Source organism: Camellia sinensis, chromosome 5 (assembly GCF_055761805.1).
Source record: "Camellia sinensis isolate YWXY chromosome 5, ASM5576180v1, whole genome shotgun sequence".
In the NCBI taxonomy this organism is placed as follows: domain Eukaryota; kingdom Viridiplantae; phylum Streptophyta; class Magnoliopsida; order Ericales; family Theaceae; genus Camellia; species Camellia sinensis.
In genome coordinates, this window is record NC_138965.1 from 171554343 (window position 1) to 171568804 (window position 14462).

Sequence of the window (14462 nt, forward strand, 5' to 3'; positions counted from 1 at the left end):
CGTGGGTCTGAAGAGGTGATGTGTTCCTTGTCGCGTGGCAAGTCACACGGTGAAGACGGAACATCAAAACCATTTATGAGTGAATGGGAAGTTGACGTCGTTTTCGGATTTAACTTTAATTTTTTAGATTAAATTCATTTGAATTTTTACAATAAAAATTATTGTGGGAATTTAATTTAATTCTAAATTCAAATTTTAGGTTCTTAAGTGATTTCTTAAAATTTGTACCTCTTCCTTTATTTATTAAACTATTCAAATTGTTTTATATATATATATATATATATTCATTTAGTTTAATATATATATATATATAATAGTTTAAATAAATAAGGTCCAACAGGTTTGACTTTGGTCCAACGGCTTCTTTTCAATTAATCTGGAAAGAATTTGGTTCCACGTGCAACGGTCAAAAATCTGTTTAAAACAGATCGCATCAGTTCATTTGGCTTTGGAACCTGTTCGGTCAAAATTTTGTGCCTATTTATACCCATCATTCCGGCAGTCTTGGGGATATAGATTTTTTTTATCTGAAAAAATAGTCTGATTATTGTCTTTGGCTGTCCTAAATTCTGCAATTTTTGTATTATTCTTCATATTAGATTTAGTATAAATTAAAGAGAGTATAGATCACAGGTTTGGTTCACCGAACAAATTGTTTGAAGTGCTACTACAATTTGTGAAGATCATTGTATTCTGGGAGATAGACGCCACTCAACCGTAAGTACCGTAGCGGGGCGAATCTGTCTTAAGGACAGAGTGTCACACACTCAACTTGGTCTTTTAATTATAATTCCTTTCGATAAATAAATCTGGTATGTTATTTATTTATTTTGTTTGAATTTATTTCAAGTTATTTTATTTACACAGAAGATTGTTCCAACATTGCTAACATGGAGCTACCCATTTTAGAAACGGTAGCTTCTACCCCCTTCCTGCCTGCTGAAATTGATGTGAATGATCGTGACAACTCTTCAAATCCTATTCAGTTTGATTATATATGTCACTGATGGTGTTTTGGGAAGTTGGTAAAAAGTTGATTTTTTGGCTTTTTTAGTCTATTTTGTCTTTTTGTAGGTAAAAAATGTGAAAAGTGATGTGACCTGAAATGGGGAAAAAGCTAAAAGCTAACTTTTTATTTGCTTCCCAAAACACCCTAAGTGATTCCGTTCTGTCTTTGTTTTATTTTCGGATTCCGAGGATGAGCCGCTGTGGTCCGATGGTAGCCCATCAGCATTCCTCACAGTTTGGTCTACTGTTGATTGAGAACCAGCGCGCTAAATCTGTTTTGCACTTTGATGTGACAATATTCAAGTACAAGTTGGATTGGATTTGACAACTACACTAAACCTATATATATATATCTTGTATGTATGTATGTGTATAAATATAAAAGTAATTTTATCATAACATATTTATTACTAATTATGTATTTAAGTATCAGTTAAATATTCTTAATTTTAGTTTTATAACATCACTAATACTTTAGGCCTCGAGAGCTTCAGGCACGAATGGCGCGAATTTGTGGTCACCGATCAACCGGTTGGACGACCACCCAGACGACTAGGTGAAGCACTTGTCTACCACGGTTGTCACCTTGTCGACCGAGGCTGTCAGCCTCTTTGCCGAACGACCGGTTAAACAAATTCGAGGTAAATTCGCGCCTCAATATTCGAGGCCTGTAGCACGACTCTTTACAACATATTCATGTAAAAAAAGATTAAGGTTATGTTATGAGGACACAAATTTCGACAAAATTTGACATGCTTTAATTTTACTGTTTCTCAATTTTTCTGGTCTAGTATGCAAAGTATTTGAATAAACCAATCTTACATTTATTCTAACAATTATACTCTAACATTACACAAGAAATGTCACATCTTATTGTCAAAATAAGTTGAATATTTAGAGTATCTTGAACATATATGATACTTTGATTAAAAATTTAAAGACAAATAAACTTTAATTGGGATATTTTTGGGAAGTATTAGATAAATATATGTGAGTATCCAAAGAGTATTGGTGTTCAATACAATTTCGATATGGAAGTAGTATCCATGCTTCATAGGCTATGATAACAGGGCTGCTAAAAATGTTAATGTTGTTTTTCTTTTTGTTTGCTTGTATTTTTAAAAACAAAAATGGTTTATGTCACTAGATTTTTGTCGCTGTCTTATGTAATTGCCTAGTTGGATGCTTGTGATTAGTTCCATGTTTGGAATAAATTATATTATGATGAAAGTTATATATATATCTTTCCATGTTTGCGATGACAAAAGTTGGTGACCTTTTGCTATATTTAGAACTTAAGTTATATGTCTTTTAATAGGAATGGGGGAAAGGGAGTCAAACCCTTTACCAACTAGTAGGCTAGAATAATGTTTTAGAGCACTAAATTGGGAGCTCTAGAGCATCACTAATGATGTGGCACGGTGGCCCCTACCAAAGTGATGTGATGTTTTGGCTTGAGCTTGTTTGTTTGTTTTTTTTTTTTTTTTTAAGCTCATTAGAGCTATTAGTGGTCCAAAAATTAGTGGGATGAATCACCACTCAGTAGGCTAGGTGTGAGTGTTAGAAATGTTTTGTCAATGTATTTTTTTTTCTCGTTTGTTTTCTGAAATTGGAATCCTTTTTTTTTTCCCTTCTTTTTCTTAGGTCTCAAAATTGGGTTATGGCTGTATGGGGCTTAGTGGAGCCTACAATTCTCCTGTCTCTGATGAGGATGGCATTGCGATAATCAAGATTACATTCAATGGAGGAATTACTTTCTTTGATAGGTCAGATATTTATAGTGTTGACCACACTAACGAAATATTAGTGGGAAAGGTAATGTTTTCATTAACATGGTACCTGAACATTTTGGGCTTGTTATAGGAATTTGGTTATAGCTATTTATTACATTTAATGTACTCTGTTTATACAGAAATATAAAGAATTGAACTTAGTAAGTCATAAGAAATTGAAAGATTTTGTTGAAACTATTGTTTGGGAGAATCCTCGAAAAGAAAAACATGAGTTATTCATGTTGGTGGGGTTTAGGGATGGCAATGGAGGGCAATAGGGTGGATATTAATTCTTCATCCCCATTCCCCTATTATAATTTTTCTTTATTCTCCATTTCCATTCTCTGTGGGGACTACCATCCTCATCCCCTAATGGGTTTGGGTTTTCCCCAACCCAACTTGACCTTTTTTTTTTTTAAAGGTTTAAAGGTAAAGCCAAATACACATTTAATTATATTTTTTTATTTTTATTTTGGTTCAATAACAAAATCAAATACACATACATTAATTAATTAACTAAGAAACTTATTTTAAAGTGGTAATAAAATTTAAAATATTTTTTCCGGAAATAAAATGTAAGATGTTGATAAAATATTTAATAGTTTAAAAAAATCTGATACAAAGACATATAGAGAGAGAGAAACACAAAAGAGCAAGAGAGAGAGAGAGAGAGTTTGAAGAGAGAGAAACCATGGCAGCAGCAGTGACTAGAGAGAGAGTTTGAAGAGAGAGAGAAACCAAGGCACACAACCAAATGAGAAACTATGTCGTCAATTTTCTTTTCAATGACTCAATGAATGGTTTGATCATTTCTTTTAGGTTTGTCATCATAACTGTATGTATCTCTATATGTTATCTCTATTCCGTCTATAATATTTACATAATCAACATAGCAAAACAGAACAAAAGAACAGAGGACTAGAGAGGCTTTTTCATATAGAGAAATAAGTGGGTACTCATCCCCGACTCATCCCCATTGAATATTTAAATTATACCACCTATCCAACCCAATGGGTAAGAAAAATGGGGGAAACCCATGTATTTCAGATTTGGTCTTCATGGGTACCTATTGGGTAGGATATCCATTGCCATCCTTAGTGGGGTTGTCTTGTTGGGTGTTGGGGAGGGTTGAGCCGGATTTATTTTTCTTATTGATTTTTGTTGATTCTTTAGTTGGCTGAGATGTAATTTTCTTGGTGTGGATTGTTTTTGTTAGTATCATCTTGATGCTCTTTTTTGAATAAAGTTACTTTTATTTGTAAAATTAAAAAAAAAAAGAAAGAAAAAGAAAACATGAGTTTTTCTCTACTTTACATTGCGATAAAGGACTGTTATGATTATGCTCATTTAAAAACTTGTTGAAAAGATGTCATATATCCCAGATCAATTTTTCTTACGGAAATGGCGTCTTAGTTGAAACAACTCAAAAAAAGTGCATTTTTATGGAGGTGCAAGTGGGAGTTGTGTTCTATGCCATAACTTTCACAGATACTGTACTAAGACCAACTTGTATCTTCATGAAAGTTGTAATTATTTTGAGTTAGTCCCACTAAAACGCAAATTTCCATTTTTCCAATCACACTTTCTCTGTCCTTTTCTTTTTTGAACATGGAGGTAGGTCAATAGGGGAGGAAGTAGCTAGTAATAAGAAAAATTAAGACTATAGGTTATATCGCAAGATTGGGAATTTTGAAGTCGAGATTGCACTTAAGAAGATGAAATCGAATAAGGCTTTAGGACCCGATGATATCCCTATTGAAGTTTGGAAATGTTTGGATAAGAATGGGGTTACTTAGTTAGCTAGGTTATTTAGCAAGATTTTGTTGACTAGGAAAATGCCAAAGGAGTAGAGAAAGAGTATTTTAGTGCCAATTTATAAGAATGAAGGAGATGTCCAGAATTGCAACAACTATAGAGGAATCAAGTTAATGTGTCATATAATGAAAGTGTGAGAGAGAGTGATGGAACGTTGATTACGAGATATAGCAGAGGTGTTAGAGAATCAATTTGGGTTTATGCCTGATAGGTCAACAATAAAAGCGATCTATCTTTTGAGGAGAGTAATAGAAAGTATAGAGAAAAGAAAAGAGACATTCATATGGTTTTTATCGATCTTGAGAAAACATATGATAGAGTGCTCCGGAATATAATCTGGTGGGTGTTAGAAAAGAAAGGGTGACAAAAGGTTACATTGATGTGATTAGGAACATGTATGATGGTATGGTGACCACTATTAGATCACCTATTAGAGAAACAAATGAATTTCCAATTACTATAGAGTTACACCAAGGATCAACCTTAAGTCCTTATCTTTTTGTTTTAGTTATGGATGAGTAGATGAGAAATATTTAGGATGATGTGCCGTGGTGTATGCTTTTTGCAAATGATATCGTGTTAGTGGATGAGACTAGTGAAGAAGTTAGCACTAAGTTAGAGACTTGGAGAGAATCACTTAAATTTAAAGGGTTTAAGATAAGCAAAACTAAGACAGAGTACATGGAGTGTAATTTTAGTAATAGTAACAACGGAAGTAGAGAATAAGTGAAGATTCAAAATCAAGAACTACCTTAGAGTGAACATTTTCATTATTTAGGATCGATTATCACAACGGTTGTGGAGATTAGAGCGGATGTGGTCCGTAGAATTAAGGCGGGGTGACTTAAGTAGAGGAGTGCTTCTGGGGTACTGTGTGATAAATGAGTACCCACTAGACTAAAAGGAAAGTTTCATAGAACGGTTATTAGACCCGCGATGTTGTATGGGATGGAATGCTGGGTAACTAAGAAACAACATGTAGATAAGATGAGTGTTACTGAGATAAGGATGCTAAGGTAGATATGTGGCAAGACCAGGAAAGACTGAATTATGAATGAGTATATTCGAAAATGGGTAAGAGTAGCACCGATAGAAGATAAGTTGAGAGAAAATAGATTGAGATGGTTTGGTCATATACAACGGAGACCAACAGAGGCAGTAATGAAGAGACGTGATGCAATGACGATAGATGGAAGTGTTAGGGGACAGGATAGACCTAGGTTAACGTGGGATAGTGTAGTAAATAGAGATATGAATCTCCTTAATTTGACTAACGAAATGGCTTTTTATAGAGTCGAGTGGAGAAGAATGATTCATCTAGCTGGCCCCATTTGATGAGACTTAAGACTTGGCTTGGTTTGGTTTGTTTTGGTTTACTTTCTCTGTTTTTTTTTTATTATGTTTTTTTTTTACTATTTTTTATGTTGCCTAAATCATTTTTTGGACCATATCCAACAACCTATGAATTAAGGATACTAATACGGGATACAGATACAATACGATACAGATAAGGTGATATAATAAAATCTAATAAAATAGGATACGAGTATGGCAAGGATATGTTGAATTTTGTTTTTCTTTTCCCTTTCCTTTTTCTTTTTTTCTTTTTTCTTTTTAGTATTATATTAACCATTATTTAGATATTAATTATTGAGTAAGAGCCAGTTTATTTATTTATTTATTTTTTAGCCAATACGCTAATTTGACAATATTTGGAAAGGTAAGAGTACTACTTTAATCTCACTATTTTCTTCTCGGGTAAGATATTAGAAAATATTGAAAAATCATTCATGTATCTATTTTAACAATTATACTCTAATAATATGCAAAATTATTGCAATTTCAGTTTCATAATAGTTTGGATATGTGACTTAGATTATCCAGAAAGTATGCAATACTTCTCAAAATTGCCATCAAATATTAGATACGTTTTAGGAACTATTGGATACGTAATTGCGAGTATCCAAGGAGTTTCGGTATCCAATATGGGTACAATATAGATACAATTTCCTTTTAGAAGTATTTATGCTATGAGTCCAAGAAAGGAAAGGGAAAAAAGTTCGGATTTGAAAGGTTTTGGAGTTATATTTCTATGAAAGGTTTTGGAGTTATATTTCTATGATTATTAATGTTGTCATTTTTCTTGCATCGTTGAATGGGATGCATTTTCAACTAATTTGAAAGATAAGACCTGATTATGAATGTTTTGTATTCACACCTTTAGAGTGGAGACTCCACTAACTTTTTGAAAGGTTTTGGTAGTATACTTGATTTGATTGTTGTTGTTGTTTTTCTTGCATCATTGAATAGGATGTGTTATAGATTGATCTGATAGATAAGACTTGAACTAATAACACCCACTGAGTGGAGACTACATTTGGGAGATAGTGTTCTCTTTTCATAGTTTGTTTAACAAGAAATGAAATATTCGAGGAGGATATTAATACTTTTTGTTTTGGTGGTTTACTTGGGTATGACTATAAATGTTGTTCTTATCAATTAGAAAAGGGAAAACAAATAAATATGTAGAATGTGATACATACAAATACAGTCGGAGTTTAACTGGAAAATTTTGTTTCACTTTCATAATCTATTTTCTGGATTTTTTTTTAATAAAATAGAAGCTAGTTTGACAAAAATAATGCTTCCCCAAAAGATAAAACCGTGTGTAATGAAGAGTAATTTTCATTTTTTATGCCAAATTAGTTTTTAGGTTATTTGAATTTTTTTTTTCAAAAAATTTATTCTAAAAATCAAACCAAAGAGAGTCTTGTTGGCTGTTTTTCAAAGAAAAAATGAATATGCTTTTTTGGCAATTTTGTGTGATATTTCAGTTGTTGATCCTAATACATGTAGGCATTAAAGGGTTTGCCATGAGAAAAAGTTCAATTAGCTACAAAATTTGGAATTGTCAAAGTGGAACCTACTCAAGTTGTGGTGAAGGGTACTGTTGCATATGTGCGCTCCTATTGTGAGGGTAGTTTGAAGCGCCTTGGTGTGGACTACATTGATCTCTACTACGTACACCGGATTGACACATCAGTACCTATAGAGGAGACTGTAAGTTTCTCGTTTATATTTGCCATTTACCAATGCACCTCAAGTCTAGTTCCTAGTTTTAATTTGGATTTTTTTTTTGGTGGTGTTTTTTTTGTTTTTATTGAACTTTTTTCAAGTTTGAGTTGTTTTTCAATGTACTTTTTAAATCCATCTAGGCTAGGGTGATCATGGGCTTGATGGCCCAACCAGCCCAGCCCATTCTATGGCTTGTGATAGATATTTGGCCCATGAGATGAGTTGAGATTTTGAGCTCGTTTTCTTTTTGAGATGGGCCTGGCATGAGTAATTCTAGCCTGGCCCCGCCATTTATAATATATTTAAATTTCATTAAAGAACCTCCCCCACCCTAAAAAAAAAAAAAAATCAGCTTTTAGGCAATTTTTTTTGAAAAGTACTAAACATGTATTGGTTTTTTCGTCTATAGTGTACTTTTTTCAAAAAATTTCCTTTTCAATTTTATTTTTTATTTTTTGTAAGGATTGTCTCGCTTAGATGAACCTAGAAATTAAAAATCTTGAATCATTACTGAAGTCGATAAAAGGTGGAAAAAAAATCTCCAAAAAACCAATGCCTAAAGGAATGCCATAGTTTTTTTTGTTTTTTTCTTTTTGACAAGATAGACAATTGTCTTATTGATTTTCTTTTCTTTTGTTCTTTCTCATAAAAAGAATGGTAACTGTTGTGGAATGCGCTGATTGTGAAATTTTTAGGTAAGTTTGTTAGCTTTCCGTTTATGTGTGATCGTTTAAAGCAGATGTGGGAAGCTATGGGAGATGTGAAGGTTGTGGATCTGGAATCAAATTTCTTTTTGGTAAGGCTTTCCCATAGAGATGATTATGATCATGTACTTTTTGATGTTCCCTAGGTTATTGCGGGGCATTATTTGTCTATTAAAAAATGGCGTCGAGAATTTCATCCCTCGAATGCGGCTCACTAAACAAGTTCTCTTCAAAGGCTATCACTGCAATCAAGGTTTCAAAAAGCGGTTGCGGTGGTGTGGTGGCGAGGTGTAAAGGCCGTAGCGTAACGGTTGTAGTAATCAGAACTGTGAATTTTTTTATTTTTCACATAATTTGAAAAAAACTTACACGATATGCATATATATTTTTTTTTCAAAATCACATTTATTGGGGGTTTAAAATAGATTTTGATTAATATTTGTTAGTTTTTAAGTATGATCCAATATATTTCATATTTTTAAATCACTATAAAAGGAGCTTTTTATATTTTATTTCAATAGTTAATGACTTTATATGTCATAAATCCATATTGTACCTCTTATTTTTATTTATTTTTGTAAGAATAATTGATTTTAAATGTCTACAAAATTATTTTTGACCAATTCTTGAATTAACTACATAAAAAATGTTTACAATTATTAAATGAAATGATTATAAAAATAAAAATTGAGACTTAAACAAAAATTATTTTTGAGCTACTGAATATTGCAGAATGTATATAATGTATATTTTGTAAGTTTTTTTTTTTTTTTTATATAAAGAAAGCTGTTCAGAATATTGTAAATGTGTATACGGTGTGTAATGAGCCGTTACGGCCGTTACGTAATACTGAAATGGCCGTTACATGTGTGAATTCTGTCACACCATAAAAGTAGATGTAATGTGTAGTGCCTATCGCCGCAATTGTTACGTAACGGCCGCAACTATTACGTAACACTGCTTTTTGAAACCTTGACTGCAATGGTCTTTACCAGCTTCCTACTTCTCAGTCCATGTCTTTTCCTCAAACCTTGCATTCATCCTTTCTAAAGGCATTCTTATTTTCTCAAGCAGAGAAAGCCTTTGAGAAGTAGTTCAAAGCAAGAAAGTCGTATGTAGTGAGGTACGACCACACTGTTTATACCTATAGGTCTTGTACATTTGTGGAGAACTCAATGTGAGATCAGCAGCAAAAGATATTCTATGGTTACGGAATAGGTGTTTCACGCGTTAGTTGACTTGCACTTATTATATACATCCATGTTAGAAATGACATTACCAATAGAATCATTTAAAGAAATAGCACTACCTATTGTAAAGGAAATGCCTTTTGTTTGTATTTGATTATTTGGCATTTTCATGATATAACCTATTGTAAACTTACCATACAAAAACCAATTCCGCACTGTTGCTGAGTCGTCGGACTTATCCACCAAGGGATTCGTGGAATTTCTGTGGAGGAAATCTACCAAAGCTAGGCAGATAGATAAACTCCTTTCCCGCTGCTAATGGAGAGTAAGAAACTTGAAATAAACGTGATCTCACATGAGAGAGGGTAGAAACGCTTCAAATAGACTATAGTGGACATATGGATATACTTCCCGATCAAATGTGCAAGAGTAGAGTAGACGAAGTACTATGGTGCATATTCCAATTTTGGGTCGCTCTGCCATTCCTACTCCATGAAATGGTAAGCCTATCCAGGGTCAGCTTGGTGATAAAAGTGGTAGTGTGCCCTAATCTAATCAATAAGTGTCTAAGCAAGGACAAAGACGGTCTAAAAATTCACTTACAAGTCAGGCTTGTGCTGCGACATCCGCAAAGGGGTCAAGGCATGCACCTTTGAGAGCACTCAATATGAAAGATAGATACAAAGCGCTTGATTAAGGATTCGACTCGCCCTGGGCCCCTACTGGTACAGTTAGCTTTCTTTAAAAGAAGGGTGATTTTCTAGATAATCCCTAAGGCGCCTTTCTCCTGCCGGCATCCCAAAGTTGGGGGCCATTCTGTTTTTGTTAGGATGGACCTAGGATTGCCTTTCCTGTACTAGAAGTTGAGCAATGGGGCCCATCCCTTCTATGGGATTGGCCAAGGATTACCTTATCGTTTGAATATCCTATGGTTCTTTATAACTATTTTTTCCGATCAATTTGAAATAATCAAAAGAGAACTCTGATCGTTATAGTTCTAATTCTTAGATTGCTTCCCTACCTACCTATTATTGAGGGAGTTTGTAATCCCCTGACGGACATATCTAGTTCAAAAAAGACATGAGATGGGAGGCGTGAGGCAGAAAAAGCTTAGTAGACCAAATGATTTTTGCTATGATATGCCGGGGTCGGTGAGCTAGTGAGGTAACACAAGACTAACACAAGACTAATGATTTTTATTGTAATCAAAAATTGCTATCGGCTATATTCATTTGATTATATCTGGTAGGCATATAGGAAAAAGAGTTATCACTTAGCTATTGTCTGTCTCTTCTAGTTTCTACTACTAAGTAGCACTTCTGCTATTCAATCATAAAATCGATTCTGCTCAAGCTGAAAAAGCCTTGTAAGGTAGTGAAGTTCAAACTGCTCTTACGCAATTAGTAGGACACGGGGGAACAACCTTAGAGTGATTTAGTCGATACAGATGCTTGACTACTACGATGGGAAGTTCTGAAAGGACAGACTAGATGTGATTACCAATCGACTTACTACTGGCTAGCTTGATGTAGACGCGCCCCGGGGGCCTCATGCTACAGTTCGGACTCGATTTGTGTCATGGTTCTTAATCTGAACCAAAGAGTCCAAATCTGGCAAATCGTTTTGAGAAACAGATTTTTGAAAAAGTAGTGCCAAACATGGACTGCTTTGCCAGATACAGAGTCGCCACCTAAATATTTTTTTATGGGAGAATTTAGGAAACCCTGACTCGGTGCCGAAGGCCACATGTCCGTCATCACCGGAGTTGTCTCGGCTCGGGAGCTTGGGTACGATCGGGGAAGGTCAGCTATGAGCACCCCCTTTCGCCCGGTCCGAAGACCGACCTCTACTAACCGTGATATCCGTTTTTGAAAACTTTATGTGTTCTTAAACCAATTGTTAGCCTAGAATTACTATGTTATGCGCACAGCAAACAAGTATAGACTAGATTGCCCAATTTGGAAATAAACATTGCATATCCGTTTGGTTTGAAAATGCTTTGGAGTTTGCTACTCGCAAGTAGGCTAAAATACGGATTTCAACGAGTTTTTCCAACTCAAACAATCCAACCTTCACCCACAGGCATTCAAAACAGTTTTAACACATAAGCATCTAGCCACATGTTAAGCATGCTGTCATGGTAACATTCACACTCATGCGATATGCTAAAGCGGAAATACTTACATAGTACTCCGTGCCAAAACAAAGAACTTGTTAGCAAACATGCATGATCCAAGTCCATGTGAAGTGCCTAATGCATCGCATACAAAATGTTGCTAGAATAGGCTCGGCTATCCTAAACATGTCATGTGAAAATGCACAATTATCACGTATTCAGTTCGGAATTGAAGTACTGATGCAGTTAGCGTGATGTACCGAGCCTAATGCATGTAATACAAATGCATGGATGCACACATGCATAGCATAAGGTATGCTAAATTAAACGTGCCCTAATCTACCATCATAAGCAGGTAAATAAAAGGGAAGAAAGACGTGAGGTTGGAAGACATACACACCACCCACACACACTTATTACAGATTTGCCCTCGCTCGGAGGGACCGAATAAATATTACAAATTAATTAACTACGCAAGCTAATTAAATATTACAAATTAATTAATTAACAAATTAACTAATTGAATAAATTAAATAAAGCGGGAAAACGCCTCGGGAAGCGCGCCACCATGCGCAAGCTGCCTCTGTTTTCCTCCCTTTCCTCCTCTGGAGGTTGTCAAAACCTCAGGACTGCATCCTTGGACAGAGGGGATCATCACCGGCTGATTGAAATTTCCACCGGCAGTGTAGTATGGCCATCGGCACAAAATAGGGTCTGTCGGCAGAGAAAATTGTGCCGGTCGGCACATTACACTGCCGGTCGGCAGAGTATTCCTGCAGAACCTGCAACTCACAGCAACAGAGGGCAAAACAAGGCATGGCAGCACAATTCAAGGCATGTATGCACCAACCATGTCTCTTATCATTGTAATGACTCAAAGGGACATGTGCCTCGGTTCTCGGACCACCAATCACGCATTTCCATGCATGATGGCCCAAGGAACCAAGTATGCAACTTTGGTTTCAAATGCATGCAAACCAATCAAACAAATTAGGCCCTATTCCTATCACCAATTCAAGGAACAAGGCATGCATGCAAAATGCAATGCAACCTAGGCATACAAGCTAGGAATGCAACATGGCATGGCAATTAACTCATGCAAGCATGCAAGCATACATAGAGCAATGCAAATGGATGGCAAAGATGGACTTAAACATGAATTAGGCAACTCTAAAATAGGCCTAAAACAGTGGCCAAAAGTGCTAAAGAGTGAGAGCTAAATGGCATGCACACACACATGCACATAAGGACCAACACTTAAGCATAAATCAAACAACATTCAAGCACACTTGAAAGAAGGAAACATGGACAAGTTAGCATGCAACATGAGTATTGAAATCATGTTAGGATGGTGCCAAACCAAGCAACAAAATCAAGCCAAAACATGCAACGAATAGTCCAAGTGTTCAAAGCAAATCAATAAGGCATTGAACTACACTTAACATGACCAAACATGGCATGCATTAAACAACTAAAAACAGATTTTTAGCATGTTAAAACAAGGCCAAAGGACTCCTTAGATGGCATCTAAGTGGCCCAAATTCAAAGGCATACACCATGGCCAAAACATGGAGCATTGCAACACATGCTTCCAAAGCCTTAAAGAGGCATGCAAGGCAATCAAACAAGCATGGAAATGGGACTGAAATAGCATGTAGGATGATTCCAAATCACCAAAACAATGCAAAGATGGCATGCTACACATGCACATACACAAGGCCAACAAGCCCAAATACAAAGGAGCTCTATAATGCATGCAAAGATCAACCCAAACGATTATGGACAGAGCTAAAACATGGCAAAATAAGCACATAAACTTCACAAATGCAAGCCTAAAACATGCTCCAACAAAGGCTAACAACCTAGAACATGTTAAGGCACAAATAGGGCATTACATGGCAACTATGCTAAACATGCATGGAGTTCCAAAACCAACTTGAAATCATGTTATATCATGGATATATAAGCATGAAAAACAAACCAAACATGCTCAACACACACTCAAGCATAGGCTTCCTTAAGAGGCCAAAATGTGTCCTTTTCAAGGACAACAAGGAGAGGGGGTGGCCCTCTCCTTCTTGGGACTTCAAAGCATCATCTTCACCACTGAAATCCCTCAAGATTTCAGTGGTGAAGAGACCTCAACACCAAAATCCCGGAGCTAGCACAAAATGGCTCAAAATGAGGCCTTTTGAGGCCTAAGGGTGGTCAACAACCCTCAAACAACAAAACACTCTTAATAAACAACAAAGAGGGCTCAAAAACAGAACTTTTTTTATGTTATACAATAATCACAAAAACAGCTCTAAGACTAGTAGAAAATTGATGCAAAAATGTGGGAAAAATGGACTAGTTTCTCACCCTTGATGCCTTCTTCAACAAAGATGCTCCAATGGCCTCCTTGAGCTTGAATCCAAGACCAAAATCTCAAAACACACTCTTTAGAATCTCAGCTCCAAGAGGAAGGTGAAACACTAGGTGTTTGTGTGCAATAGTAAGGCACAAAACACCTAGTGAACAAAATGGGAGGAAAAGAGAGATAGGTGAGTGTATCTAACCCTAACCCTAGGAAAAACCAGAGCTCTCCTCTGTCTTCTCTCCTCAAAAATGTCTAAAAGCCTCTCTTCTTTTTTCTTAGAGAGAGACCCTCTCTATATGCCTCTTGTAAAGCTTACAAGACAAGCTTTGCAAGAGGGAGATCCCTCCATACACGTGTATGGAGGGGAGCAAAAGCAATACAACTGTCTAAAAATATCTGCAAAAGCAGATGAACAGCAATCGA

General features: G+C 35.7%; 1 pseudogene; it reads left to right on the forward strand.

Moving 5' to 3' along the window:
• Positions 1-14462, forward strand: part of LOC114257244 (perakine reductase-like) — an 82413-nt pseudogene that overhangs the window by 30080 nt on the left and 37871 nt on the right.